General features: G+C 39.0%; 1 protein-coding gene across 1 annotated transcript in view; it reads left to right on the top strand.

Moving 5' to 3' along the window:
• LOC116513248 (polypeptide N-acetylgalactosaminyltransferase-like 6) overlaps positions 1 to 13,132 on the top strand; it is a 609,679-nt gene that overhangs the window by 258,510 nt on the left and 338,037 nt on the right. The gene's annotated exons all lie outside the window — the stretch shown is intronic.

The following is a 13,132-nucleotide window of genomic DNA, read 5'->3' as shown; positions in this document are numbered from 1 at the left end:
TTAATTTTACACGTGTTAACAGCTGCTGGAATTGTGTTTGCACAACAGTGGAAAAACAAACACATGAAAATGAATACATATTAGAATGTGCAGGAATGAATAAATTGACAATTAAAATCAAGAAAGCTTCAAATACTTTTTCACATGAGATTTGTTTTATCAATTGCTAACTAACAGAAACAGCAATTAGAAATCTAAAAGTATGAAAGATTATGTAAGGAAAGGTCACTAAAATGTATAAGGAAATACTATTAGTATTTGATCATTATTAATGTAGATAACTGCGGGGACATTACACACACACACAAAAAAACTATGACAGTGCCAGGAATAGCAGTGCCAAAAGAATAGCGGTTTTCCCCAAAAAGACTGCAGATGAAACCAGTTTTTTCCCCTAACTCTAAGGACAGGAAGACTGAGGCACTGGAATAAAAACCATCAAGGCATTGTGGGAAGTTATAAAGGATAATGCCAGGAAGCTCACAGAACCAGAAACCACCAGACAAAACACCAGGTGAAAGGTAAATTTTAAATACACCAATTAAGACAAATAGCTCGCCTGGCTCCCCTTTTCCTGTTTCCTGGCAGAACTAACCCCAGGATAGGAAAGACAAAAGACCTGGACCAAGATTAACCCAGGAAAACCAAAGCAGGGCAATCAGAAACCATTAAAACTCATCAAGCTGCAGGAACTCACAAAGCAGCACACAACTCAACATATGAAAACAGTCATGGAGTCACTTGCTTATTGCTGCAAGAAGCAACCACCTCACAATTACCTCAACAACCAGATGTCACACAAAAACACACAAAAGCTCGCAAAGCTGCCTTGCACCAACCTGGCCTGCCCAAAATTTATATGAGGCATATAAATTTTAAGTGGCTGCTTTTCTATGGGCAGGCCAGGTTGATGCAAGGCAGCTTTGCGAGATTTTGTGTTTATTTATGTAGTGAATTCACTACAGAAACACACAAATCTCCCAAACCATGTACCAACTTCCGCACTTAAAAGCAACATATTGCATCACAAATAAAATATTTCCAAAAAGCAAAAACATTACTTGTAATAAACATTTTCTGAAAACAATGAAAATAATTCTCTAAAAACAATTAAAAAACATATTCTATACACAATAAATTAAAAAAACCATTTAAAAATATTCTATACAAATTACTTTTAAATGTATTGTGTATAGAATATTTTAAATGGTTTTTTTAATTTATTGTTTATAGAATATTTTTGTAAATAGTTTTTTTTAAAGTATTGTGTATAGAATATTTTTTAAAATGGTCTTTTTAAATTTTAAAAAGACCATTTAAAAATATTCTATCAACAATAAATTTTAAATCACATGAAGTAAAAGCGAGCTCGGGGATAGGCTGGAACAAAGGACCCAAAGGATCCCCAGACTCACCCAGAGCGGACAGATGTGGCAGGCCACTCCAGCTGGCTTCCCGCTGCTGCCCATCCCCTTACTTGCTTTCGGTCACACAGTGTATGCGAGGCCATGGCTTTCACGAAGGAAGGCTTTCCGGGCTCGCATACTGTAGGCTGCTGCCACCCACCCGTCTTCCTTCATGAAGGCCCAGGGCTTGTGTACTGTAGGCCAGGTGGGCTGAGCAAGGCCGGGGAGTGAGGTCCCTGAACTTGCCAAGAAAGCCAGCCGTGCCACCTAGTGTCCCACTGCCTCTCTGCTTACTGGCAGCCACACGGCCCTGCCCCCCCCCACTTACTGGCAGCCATGCGGCTCTGCACTATAAGCGAGCCCGGGATCCTTGCAAGGCTGCAAAAGATCACTGGACTTGCTTATAGTGCAGGGCTGTGGCAGACTGCTCCAGCTGGCCTGCCCCTGCCCCCCGCCCCGCGCTTAGTTACTTACATGAAGAAGGAAGGCAGCAATAGCAGCAGGGAAGGCAAGCGGATCGATCAGCTAGGAAGTGATGAAAGTCAAAAAGGTAAATGGGCCGTCCGTGCCGCAGTTTAAATAGGGCTCTTAGTGGCGGGCAGGATGATTGGTGAGCCAGCCAATCAGGGAGTGGCAGGGGGCAAGCATGGTGTGGATGGGCAGGGGGAGCAAGCGAGGGAGCGGCAACGGAACGGGAAAGACGAGAGAGTGAATGAGTGGCGACCAGACAGGTGGGGGGAGCGTTCCAGTACTGTCCCACCAGAGGAACGGGTTCTAAAAGGTATAGTAAATTCCAGGAACCTCTTCTACTGTACCGGTTAGAACCGGCAGCAACCCACCCCTGAAACAAGTCAAAGAATTGGCACTGTATCTTTTTGGTTGTTTAGAGTATGGAAAAAAGTATCAATACATGTTTACCTTGAAATAAAGTAGGATATAAAGCACACTATTTCACGACTTTATAAATTTAGTAACAAAGCATCCCATAAAATCCAAAATGGTCAAGAGGAAGTGTGGCCAACTATTTTGTAACCAGAATTACAAAATTTTGTAGTATTTAAGAGTTAGCAAGGAGAGCAATAATATTTTACAAAGTCTATTCAAAAATTTATTTCTTTGCTATAAGAAATTGTATAGTTGCCTCATATATGGCAGCATGAATTTCACAGCAGGATCTCAGGAGAGCTGAGGACTAAAAAACATTTGGTCTGATCTTGAATGCGGAGAAGGGGTAAGGGACTCATTTCAGAACTAAAATGTGTAGCCTCCATTATCATTGGCCCAGTTTTCTAGGAATGCTAGGTATTCATCAATTTTCAGAACAGGTTGCTTATCTTTGGAACAAAGCATCAGACTAAACCGAAAACAGCCCAGATTTACATTTATCTTTAATCCTTAATATTGTACATGAGTTTGAACAAATAATATTTCAGATAATCTAATTTACTTGTATTGGGATTAGCCCTTGGAAAAATATGAAGTAAAGTATATTTAATAGGTCTCCATTATTTTAATGAAGATGAAGTATCACAGCTTCAAGTCGATATTAATCTAAAATTGATCCTTTACTCCACCCCTGAAGGTTGAAATTTATAAGAAAAGCTATATTTCTTGATTAGTAAGACTTATTCAATATGCTTTCTTAAAAACTTTTCATGTTGACAGCCACTTTACAAACAAGTATGTAATACCAGCAAAAGTCAATTGAGAGTAGTTAATTGCCCCCTTCCACACATAACATACGGACTATGAAAGGCCTCTCTAGCAAATCGGTTTTTAATGATCTGAGTATAATCCATTTTCTTTAATGTCCTTGCAAACAGCTGAGCTCCAGAAAACTGCAGACCATGCAATGTGACAATATCACTTTTATTTGATAAGACTAGCTAAAGTATCTCTTAAAAAGTTCATGGCATCAAGAGTTTTGACTTCTGGCCAGAAGTTAATCTGATTGTTTCTGTTCATCATATTTCATTGGCACCTACTGCACACTCTAAGGGATGACCTTGGCCATGGATTACCTGAAATACTGTACATTTCAATGGTGGCTGAGGAACTCTAAACATAAATCTTGATTATGGTTTAAAATGTTTAAATGTACTTTCAAAGGTTAGCTTCATATGCTGCACAAAATCATAAACTGATATTTGCTTTGAGCCCCACAATTAAATTTTCAAAAGAAAATTTGAGGACTAAATTTGAATATCAGTTTTCTAGTTCCATATAGTTGGATAACTAAGAACAGAGGAGCTATATATAGGTCCTGAAGTCCTCTTTTGTAGTCTCCAGAGCATCAAGAACACCACTGTGGAAAATTCTAAGGCAACAAGCTGAAAAAGTTGTTTTTTACTATCCTACTTTAACAAAATGTGTAAAGTGTATTGGATTTTCTTACAGTACCTAAAAGGCATACTCAGAAACAACTGAAGGCTTGGATTTACTAAATCACCAGTCTGCTTCCCTGTGGTTTTTGTTCACCAAATATAATATTAAAAATAAAAAGAAACGTGGCCTCTAATTTGAGATATTTAGTAGGCTTTAGGACAGTGATGGCGAACCTATGACACGCGTGTCAGTGCTGACACGCGTAGCCATTTCGGGTGACACGCACATGCTCCCCAAACTTGTTTCAGCGGCAGCTCTCAGCCTGGGCGGCAGCGTCACGCAGGCTGTGGAAGGAGGAGGAGGAGGAGGAGGAGGAGGAGGGAACCAACCAAAGAGAGGCTTTTACCGGGTCTGCGCCCCACAGCCAGGATCGTCCTTGCGCCTCAAGCCGCGTTTCTTCCTGCAAAGCCCTTCGGGCATCCCGAGAGTTCCGCTTGACACCAGAAGAGCTTTGCAGGAAGAAACGCGGCTTGAGGCGCCAGGACGGTCCTGGCTGTGGGGTGCAGACTCGGTAAAAGCTCTCTTTGGTTCCCTCCTCCTTCCCCTCCTTCCACAGCCTGCGTGACGCTGCCGCCCAGGCTGAGAGCTGCCGCTGCCGCACAACTGAGGGAGGGAGAGGGAAAGCAGAGGTAGCCTCAAATTCCACCGTTGGGACAGGGGAAAGGGCTTGTCCCTCAAGAGTGGGGGGGATAGAGGTGGGAAGAAGGGGCCCGGCCTGTCCCCAGCGCCCCCCACAGACGGATTACGGATCGAACGCTTCTCTCTCTGCAGCCTTTTTCTGCAAGTCCCAGCTACTCAGCGGGGCGTCATCATTTCCGGGGGGTTGCAGTTTTCCAGCTCAGATATCAGGATCCGCCGGGATTAAGTGGGAGAAAACGCCACTGGCCGAGCGGAACAAACACATCCAAAGGTTGATCTTATTTTACGAAAACACAACTTCCAAAAGTCGATCGTGGCCTCCGTCAAGAAGCTCTTCCCCCACCCCCCACCCATTCTGGGGTCTTAGTGTCCCTCGGCTAAGATCCATCCCGGAAAGCAGAACGGGGGCAGCCCTCCTGTAATTCTGGCTGGGTTAAAGAGCAGGGATGGAGGAGCCATATCACACCTTCATTCAAAGGGTGGGGAGGGGGAGGCCTGATAAAGTCCCTCCCTTGGGGTGTCTGAAGTCCCAGCTGAAGCAGCCGAAGGAAAAAGGATAAGCATCCGTCGCTGCCCAATGGCGCTTGGGGTAACCCCGCTGGGCAGAGCCAGTCGAGGCTCATCCTGCAAATGAGGGTTTCCTTTGGGGAGGGCCAGGTGGTTTCAAGCACCCCAAACAGCCAATCTCTCTCTCTCCGTCCCCCTTCCTTTGCTCCTGGGGCTGCGGAACTTTCCATGGGCTCAACAGTAATTGAGTAAAATTCTAAGCCATTGCAGTAGCTGCTTTTTGGTTTTATTTTTTTTAATATTTATCAGTCTCTCTTTTAGTTGAAGAGTTGAAGTCCACAAGGCTTAAAGCTGTCAGGTTTGAAGACCCCTGAGGTTTTTTTCCTAAAGGGTTAGGGGTGCAAGGGTCTTGTAACTTGACAGCTTTAAGACTTGCAAGCTTCAATGCCAGAGTTTCTGAGCCAACATTTTGGTTGCTAAGCAGGACCGTTGGTAAGTGATACTGATAATAATATCAAGGGCAACATACGAAATCGACTGATGAACAAAGAAGTTACTAAGCAGCTATGTTAAATAATTTGTTTTTGGTTTATTAAATACAATTATATTGCAATTATATATTTTTGTAGTTTAAACTATAAATTGCGCAAAATTATGTTTTTGTCGAAGTGACACACAACGCGAGTTATGCTTGATTTTTTGCCGATTTTTGACACACCACGCCAAAAAGGTTGCCCATCACTGCTTTAGGATATGTACTGAAAGGCTTTCTCTCTTTCCGCTATGTCACCCTAATTAGAATAATTAGTTGAATCAACTTAGTTTGACAATATTATTAGGAAATTCAAATCAGACTGATAATTTGAATTATATCTGAGACAATTGATATCTCACAAGTATTCTGAATCAATTCTTCATTTGCAGAAGAATAAGATCTTTATTAAATTCCATGAACATTTCATCTTTCTCTAGATGCTCAAGCTGACATATATAGTTCTTCTCTCTACTGCCACTGATTATGTCCATAATAACTCAAAAAAGATTAGTCTAGCCAAAAGTTATTCAGTGAATTTCATGGTCAAGTGGGCTTGTGTGTCCAATGTTAGCTAACTTTTCCAACATTAATCATTATGACAGCAGTAGCAACACCGAAAATGAACAAATAATGGATAATTTTTCAGTTTTTCAAATTTTACCACAGGCAGTCGGGCAAGCAGGCAAGCAGACAGACAAAAAGACTGATATAATGGCAATGTTTGCATGAAGAAAGCAGCCTAAAGGTTATTATTGCCTTTGATATGTTACATATTTTTATTTTAATAATTTTTAATAAGTTCTGCTTTCCTCCTTTACAATCAACAGTCTAAGAAAGGGGAATAGATAGATGATAGATAGATAGATAGATAGATAGATAGATAGATAGATAGATAGATAGATAGATGATGCACACACACAATTCCCTTATAGAACATCCTTGCAGCATGTTTTTGTTAAGTATTGCTTCCTTCTTAAGGTGAAATGTTCTGATTATCCAAGCTTGTGGTGAATTCCTTTCTTCTAAACATACCAGCCAGGGAGTTACTCAAAATACAACTATTTTTAATATGACGGTTGAGAAGTACCTTTTCAGACACTTATTTCTTTGCAATTCATAAGACTTGGCTCTGGGAGATTACCAAGTGCCAGGTTCTTCTTACATTACGTGGAAAATGGTATTTGAGCAGTTGTGTCATTGGGCAATAAACAGCTGGGCTAAATAGAAGATGTACTGTGCATCCCTTGGCTGGAATTCATTTCATTTCAGTTAGCTGCTGAAATAAAAGCCCTTTATATGGTGAACTCTTATAATTTCATAAGACCATTCAGGCTTCCTTATCTCTCACTGTACACTTCAGACATATATTGGACAAACTATATTGTAGGTCTTTATGCATTAAGTCTTTCTTATTTTAAAACATGTACTTGAACTTTCATTATGTCTGTTGAAACATAAATACCGTAAGTGCTAAATTGTTTTTAAAGGTTAATATTGATTTATGTTATACTTTTCTTTCCATTATAGACACACAAAAAATACCCAAATGGCAATGTCTGTTATATAGTTACAACACTCCTAAAACTAGTATAAATCTCACCATTACCATAATGAAATTACATATATAAATCCAGCCAAATCCTGTCATAAAGTCAAAAGTTGAATTTCTCCAGTGTGTTTAGTTATCTCCCCATAATAATTCTTTTGGAAAAAATGTGTATATACATCTTTATTTTAATGTAATAGACCAGTTAGTTGCTGAGTTCAAAACAGTTGATTAATCAGCAGTTTACACAGTAATTTTGTGGTTACCCTGAAATTAAATGTATTTAACTTACATTTGTGTTAAATAATTTAATGTAAATAATTTAATTAATTATTTTAAAAAAAATAATTTTAAAATAATTTAAATTCAATCTAAATGTTGTATGTAGATGAGGTTAAATCGTATTAAATGCAGTGGAAACTTATTTTCTACACATATATAGGATTACAATGCATAATTATCAAGATGAAACATTAATTAATTATAATAATTCTAAATTATGTTATTCATTAATATTTGTTATTCATTAATCATATTGTGAGCCACTGTGGCACAGTGGTTAGAGTGCAGTACTGCAGGCTACTTCTACTGCCTGCTGCCTTCAATTTGTCAGTTCAAATCTCACCAAGTTCAAGGTTGACTCAGGCTTCCATCCTTCTGAGGTGGTAAAATGAGGACCCAAATTGTTGGGGCAATAGGCTGATTCTGTAAACTGCTTAGAGAGGGCTGTAAAGCACTGTAAAGCATATATAAGTGTTATTGCTATTGCTATATCATGATGCATGGTTGCATGTTGCACTTGCTTTATTTATTTATGTATTCGATAGTCGCCCATGTCACATATGTGACTCTAATTGGTAAACAAGGTTGAAAAAGATCACAATGATAGTCAAGAAAACGTAACAACAAAAAGCATTGCAAGCATCAAAACCAGTTAAACTATAATTAAATTATAAAACCATAATTTGTGGAACAGCAGAGTCACTTTTTTCCTAACTACCTTACAGATTCCATATCTACATTACTGGATTCACATATAGATGGCAAAGCCATGTTTTTAGCTCCTTCTGGAAAGTCAGCAAGTTCAAATAGGTCCCATGCAATTCAGGATTTTATACGTCATTGCCAGCTTCTTGAATCCTGAAGTAAACTGGTGGCCAATCTAGCTTGTGGAGGAGAGGTGCACATAACTGCCAATACTGCCACATTTTGCAGCATGTGAAATTACCAGATGTTTGACAAGGGCAGCCCTATATAGACGTGTTACAATAATCCATGTAGAATCGTGTTGTTTATGTTTATGTTTATTCAATTTGTATGCCGCCCTATTCCCGAGGGACTCAGGGCGGATAACAAACAGAGGGGAAGAGGAGTACGCACAAAAACAAAAAGACAAGCAAATTAAAACACAACATCATTCGCAATAATTCAAGTGGGGCTGGGAACTCATCAGCCCCAGGCCTGCCGAAACAGCCAGGTCTTAGTGGCTTTGCAGAAAGCCGGAAGGATGGTGAGGGTCCGGATCTCCATGGGGAGATCATTCCAGAGGGCCGGAGCAGCCACAGAGAAGGCCCTCCCCCGGGTGAGTGATGAGCGTAGGACCTTGGAGCCCAAAGTGGGAGCAACTGGTACATAATCTGAAACTGATCAAAAGCCCTCCTAGTCCTGCCTGCCTTCCTCATTCATCAGACAAAAACTCCCTGATTGTACAATGGGTCTGTCTGTTTATTTTTTTTAAGGTTAAATATAAGATACAAGCTAACAAGAAAAAGGAAAGTGTGTTTGTGTGTGTGTTTGTGTTCACAAAGACATCAGCACTTGAATGATTTTGAGAAAAAAAATTAAAAAGGACACACATTGTAAAAAAAGCATTCTGATAGCCCCTCCAGCTTTCTCCTCCTTCTATCTCACCGTCCCTCGTGTCTCTAATTACTACATGGAAATTTTTATACTTTACTTGAATATCATTATGTGGGGAATATTGTAGGTTAAAGGAAATTTGGGAGGGGAATTGTTTGTTTTGTAGGATTTTATTCTGAACAATTAACTTGATAATTAGCATACCTGGTAATGGTACTGATTTGTCTGATAGCCTGATATTTTTATGCTATTATACACCTGTACCAGCTTGAGGGAATAATGTTCCTTTTCTTGGCTCACTAATTCTTGGGGTTTTTTTTAAGACAAGAATCTTTCCTTCTCTCTTCTTTGCTGTGCTTCAGGTACTTCTACTGTAATTCAATAGCACAGCATTTGTCTGGCAAACAAAAGGTCTGAGGTTCAATTATCTGAATCTCCAAAATGAATGCATCCCACATTTTGAATCAGTGTTGATAGTATAAGAGATGGACCAGTCATCTGATATGGCATAAGGAATTTTATTAGGATGTTCTGTCCTACACTATGACATTATTACTGTGTTTAATTTCAGGGAGCCTAACTTATTGAGAATAAAATTATCACTTGAGTCACTTCAGCATTTATTTTTCTCTTCTCTCTGATATCATGTTGTATCATGTTGAATTATAAAATGACATTCTGATATTCCCTTGCAGAATAGTAACAAATATGTATGTTAGAATAGAATAAGAATAGAATAGAATAGAATAGAATTGTTTATTGGCCAAGTGTGATTGGACACACAAGGAATTTATCTTTGGGGCATATGCTCAGTGTATATAAAAAGACAAGATACATTCATCAAGAATCATAAGGTACAGCACTTAATGATAGTCATAGGGTACAAATAAGCAATCAGAAAAAATCAATATCAATATAAATCGTAAGGATACAAGCAACAAAGTTACAGTCCTGCAGTCATAAGTGTGATGAGATGGGTGATAGGAACAATAAGAAGACTAATAGTAATAGTAATGAAGCCTTAGTGAATAGTTTGACAGTGGTGAGGGAATTATTTGTTTAGCAGAGTAAACAATTTCCCAATTTTTGGGGGGGAAAATGTTGCTTTCATACTTGGAGGTAACACCATTTCTTATAAAATTGACACAATGTCAGGAATATAAAAATGTATGGGAAGTTGAGACAGCAGATAGACATATTTAATAATTCTGGAACAGGAAGCTGAGCCCATGGGAGGGGTCAAAAGTGTCATCAGTCTCAAGTCCCTTTGTGCTCACATGAGCTCTAAGTCCAGTTCACCTTGAATTCCATACACTCCTATCTACTGCCAACTCCCTTTGGCTTAGATTCAAATTCTTATAGCAACAAATAAACCTATATATTAATTTGAACTGCCTGGACTTCTGATTTCCTGCAGTTGACATGCACCTTTTGATTCAACCCTTTATGGATAGCTGTTCAAGTGACCACTGCAAATTTTCCACTGAGTATGCCATATATATTATTTTCACAATAGAAAGCTTATGGGAAGAGATGTATAATATTTTATGGAGTATGCATAGGATAGTTGGGGTAGCTTCAAGAAAACATTATTCAGTCCTGAGAAAAAGAAAAGAATGAGAAAGATGGTCAAATTAAGTCTGATTTAATGTTGCCTTATATAAGATGGATCTGAGAGAAACTTCCAACAGTTTTCAAGATTTTGCTATCACAATTACCACAATTAAAAGCATTCCTAGCATTTCCCTCTTTATTGACCTTGCTAATCTCAAAGGTCTGACACTCAGAAACAACAATCAAATGAACTCCTTCTCAAGAATGGTAGGAACTGTTCTTTTTCCTGCCAACAATCTTCCAATTTTGCTGCCAAACTTGGTTCTTTGGCAGTGCTGTTCCTGAAGTTGAATGGAAGAACTTAGAAACAGTTAAATGCTAAGGGAGCACTTAAGACAGCTTTTGGACAGTCATGGACCCACCTGGGAAGGGGAAAGTTGAAGATTCCATTTCCCTTTGGGAGCAGTTGGAAAGTCATGGGCATCCATCTTTCCTTTCAGCAGTTTGTTTTCTTAAGCATGCCTGGGTTTCATTTTTCAAAGCTTTTTTTATTTTGTTTTTTATCTTTAAAAGTTGGTGTAGTGACGTGCAGTCAGGGGAGGCAGACCCTCACCACTGTCATCATGAAAAGAAAAAAATGTAAAAGGAAAAAGGGAAGAGCTGAGGTCAGGCTGAGCTAGTTGCTGCCAGAGTCACCGTGGATGACTCTGCTTAGTGCTTAACTGTTTAAAAAAGCCTCTAAAAAAGCGCCCTCTACAGGAGAAGGCAGGAGAACGACGTGCCTCATCTAGTCTGACTTTAGGCGTTTTATGATCACTCGAACAGAGTTAAGCAAGGGTTAAAAGCTGAAAAATTCCTGACTTAGATAAGGCACCTCCTGTAGAGGGTGATTTTTTAGAGGCTTTTTTAAACAGTTAAGCAGAGTCATCCATGGTGACTCTGGCACCAACTAGCTCAGCCTGACCTCAGCTCTTGCCTTTTTCCTTTTACATTTTTTCTTTTCTTTTCATGATGGCAGGCAAGAGCAGAGTTGAAATCCTCTCTGAAACAGCTGGAAAAGGTACGTGTAGGTTGGAGGGAGGGGGAAGAATTCAAACTTCATCCTCCTGGTCCGGGGCTTTGGGCAAAGGCTGGAGGGAAGTGCTCTCCCTTCCCAAGTGTAGTTTGATTGCAGGCAGACCCATGTTGTCTTTTCAAACCTGTAATCAATGAAGCTGGGCTGGATCCTTCCAGGGCTGGGGGAAAGTGTGTGTGCTCCAGTATGGCTCTTTGACTGGCTTCCTGCCTCTTCCTGTGGTCTCCTTGACTCCCTCCAATCCAAGTGTGTGTGTGTGTGTGTGTGTGTGTGTGTATTTGTGTTTGTGAGGGGGGAGGGAGGGAGAAGAAAAAGAAAAAGAAAGAAGGAAACTTATTTCGCAAAGGGGAAAAATAAATGCTGTCGCTTTAAATCGGAACTGAGCATGCCTGGCTGTGGAATTCTGGGAATTGAAGTCCACAAGTCTAAAAAATTTGTGTCAGTGCCTCACCAGCCATAAACCTCACCGCACGTCACTGAGCTAGTGAATACTGATTTATTTTAACCATGGTGGACATTATCTGTTCTTTTTTTTTTCTCTTTCCCCTTTATTTGGAAAAGTTGTTCTGAATAACTTTTGCTATTTCATAAGGAAAACATCATATATTCTGATATAGTGAAAGTGTTTCCATTTGATTTACATTTATATTGTACTCTCACTACAGGACTTTTACAATTTAATAATTTGTAAAATGTTTGGAACTTATTTTTTAATCTTTTAATTTTGGATCAAAATATCCATGAAATATTTGCACTGTTTTTTAAAGCTGTTTTACATTTTGAGGGTTCTTATATTCTTTTACCTATCATTGCCAGTACACAGAGCACCAATGTATTAGATTACAGACAAGCAAAAGTGGCTGATATTTAAAAAAATACTATTTGATAATATTCAACACATGTGAAAGCTTTTTTAAAAAAGTTTGATAAAATGACACTGGTTGTGAAAATATTCAGATGCATCTAACTATAGATAAATTAGACTCACCAAAGGAATGTGATCTGAAAGCAGTAGATTCATTGGAAAGAAATATGACCTTTACAGCAATAGAAGTTCAAACCTCAATTCTTATAACAGAAATCTGAGGGAGTGAAAATTGATAAATGGGTTTTCCGTAAGAAGATTGAAGATGATTCGGGAATGGATTTATCACATTTAATTGCAAAATAATTCCAATTGGGTTTTTAGGTGAAGACAGACCAACTTTGGAGGTCAGACCTATTATATTTAATCAGAGAGCAATTAAATAAGAAATAGTATTAAGAATAGGCTCAACATTGATATACTAGGCATCAGTGAAGTTCATTGGATTGTCATGATGCTAGTAACTAGGGGTCCATGAGTTCTAGTCCCATCTTAGGCACAAAACTAGCTAGGTGATCTTAGCCCGGTTGCTCTCTCTCAGCTCTCGTAAAAAGGCAACATCAAACCTTTTCCAAAAAAAACATTACTAAGGAAGATGCAGGAACTGGTCCAGTCAGTCTCGGACATGATTGAAAAAAAGAAAAAAAATCCAAAATAAAAAGTAAAGTATGCTTATGTTATGTTCAAATCCATTTTTTTACTTATCCTGGATTCATATAAATGGTTAGTTCATTCTGACTCTTTTAAAATTCTATACCAT

Source organism: Thamnophis elegans, chromosome 9 (assembly GCF_009769535.1).
Source record: "Thamnophis elegans isolate rThaEle1 chromosome 9, rThaEle1.pri, whole genome shotgun sequence".
In the NCBI taxonomy this organism is placed as follows: domain Eukaryota; kingdom Metazoa; phylum Chordata; class Lepidosauria; order Squamata; family Colubridae; genus Thamnophis; species Thamnophis elegans.
This window is presented reverse-complemented; position numbering and strand designations above follow the sequence as displayed.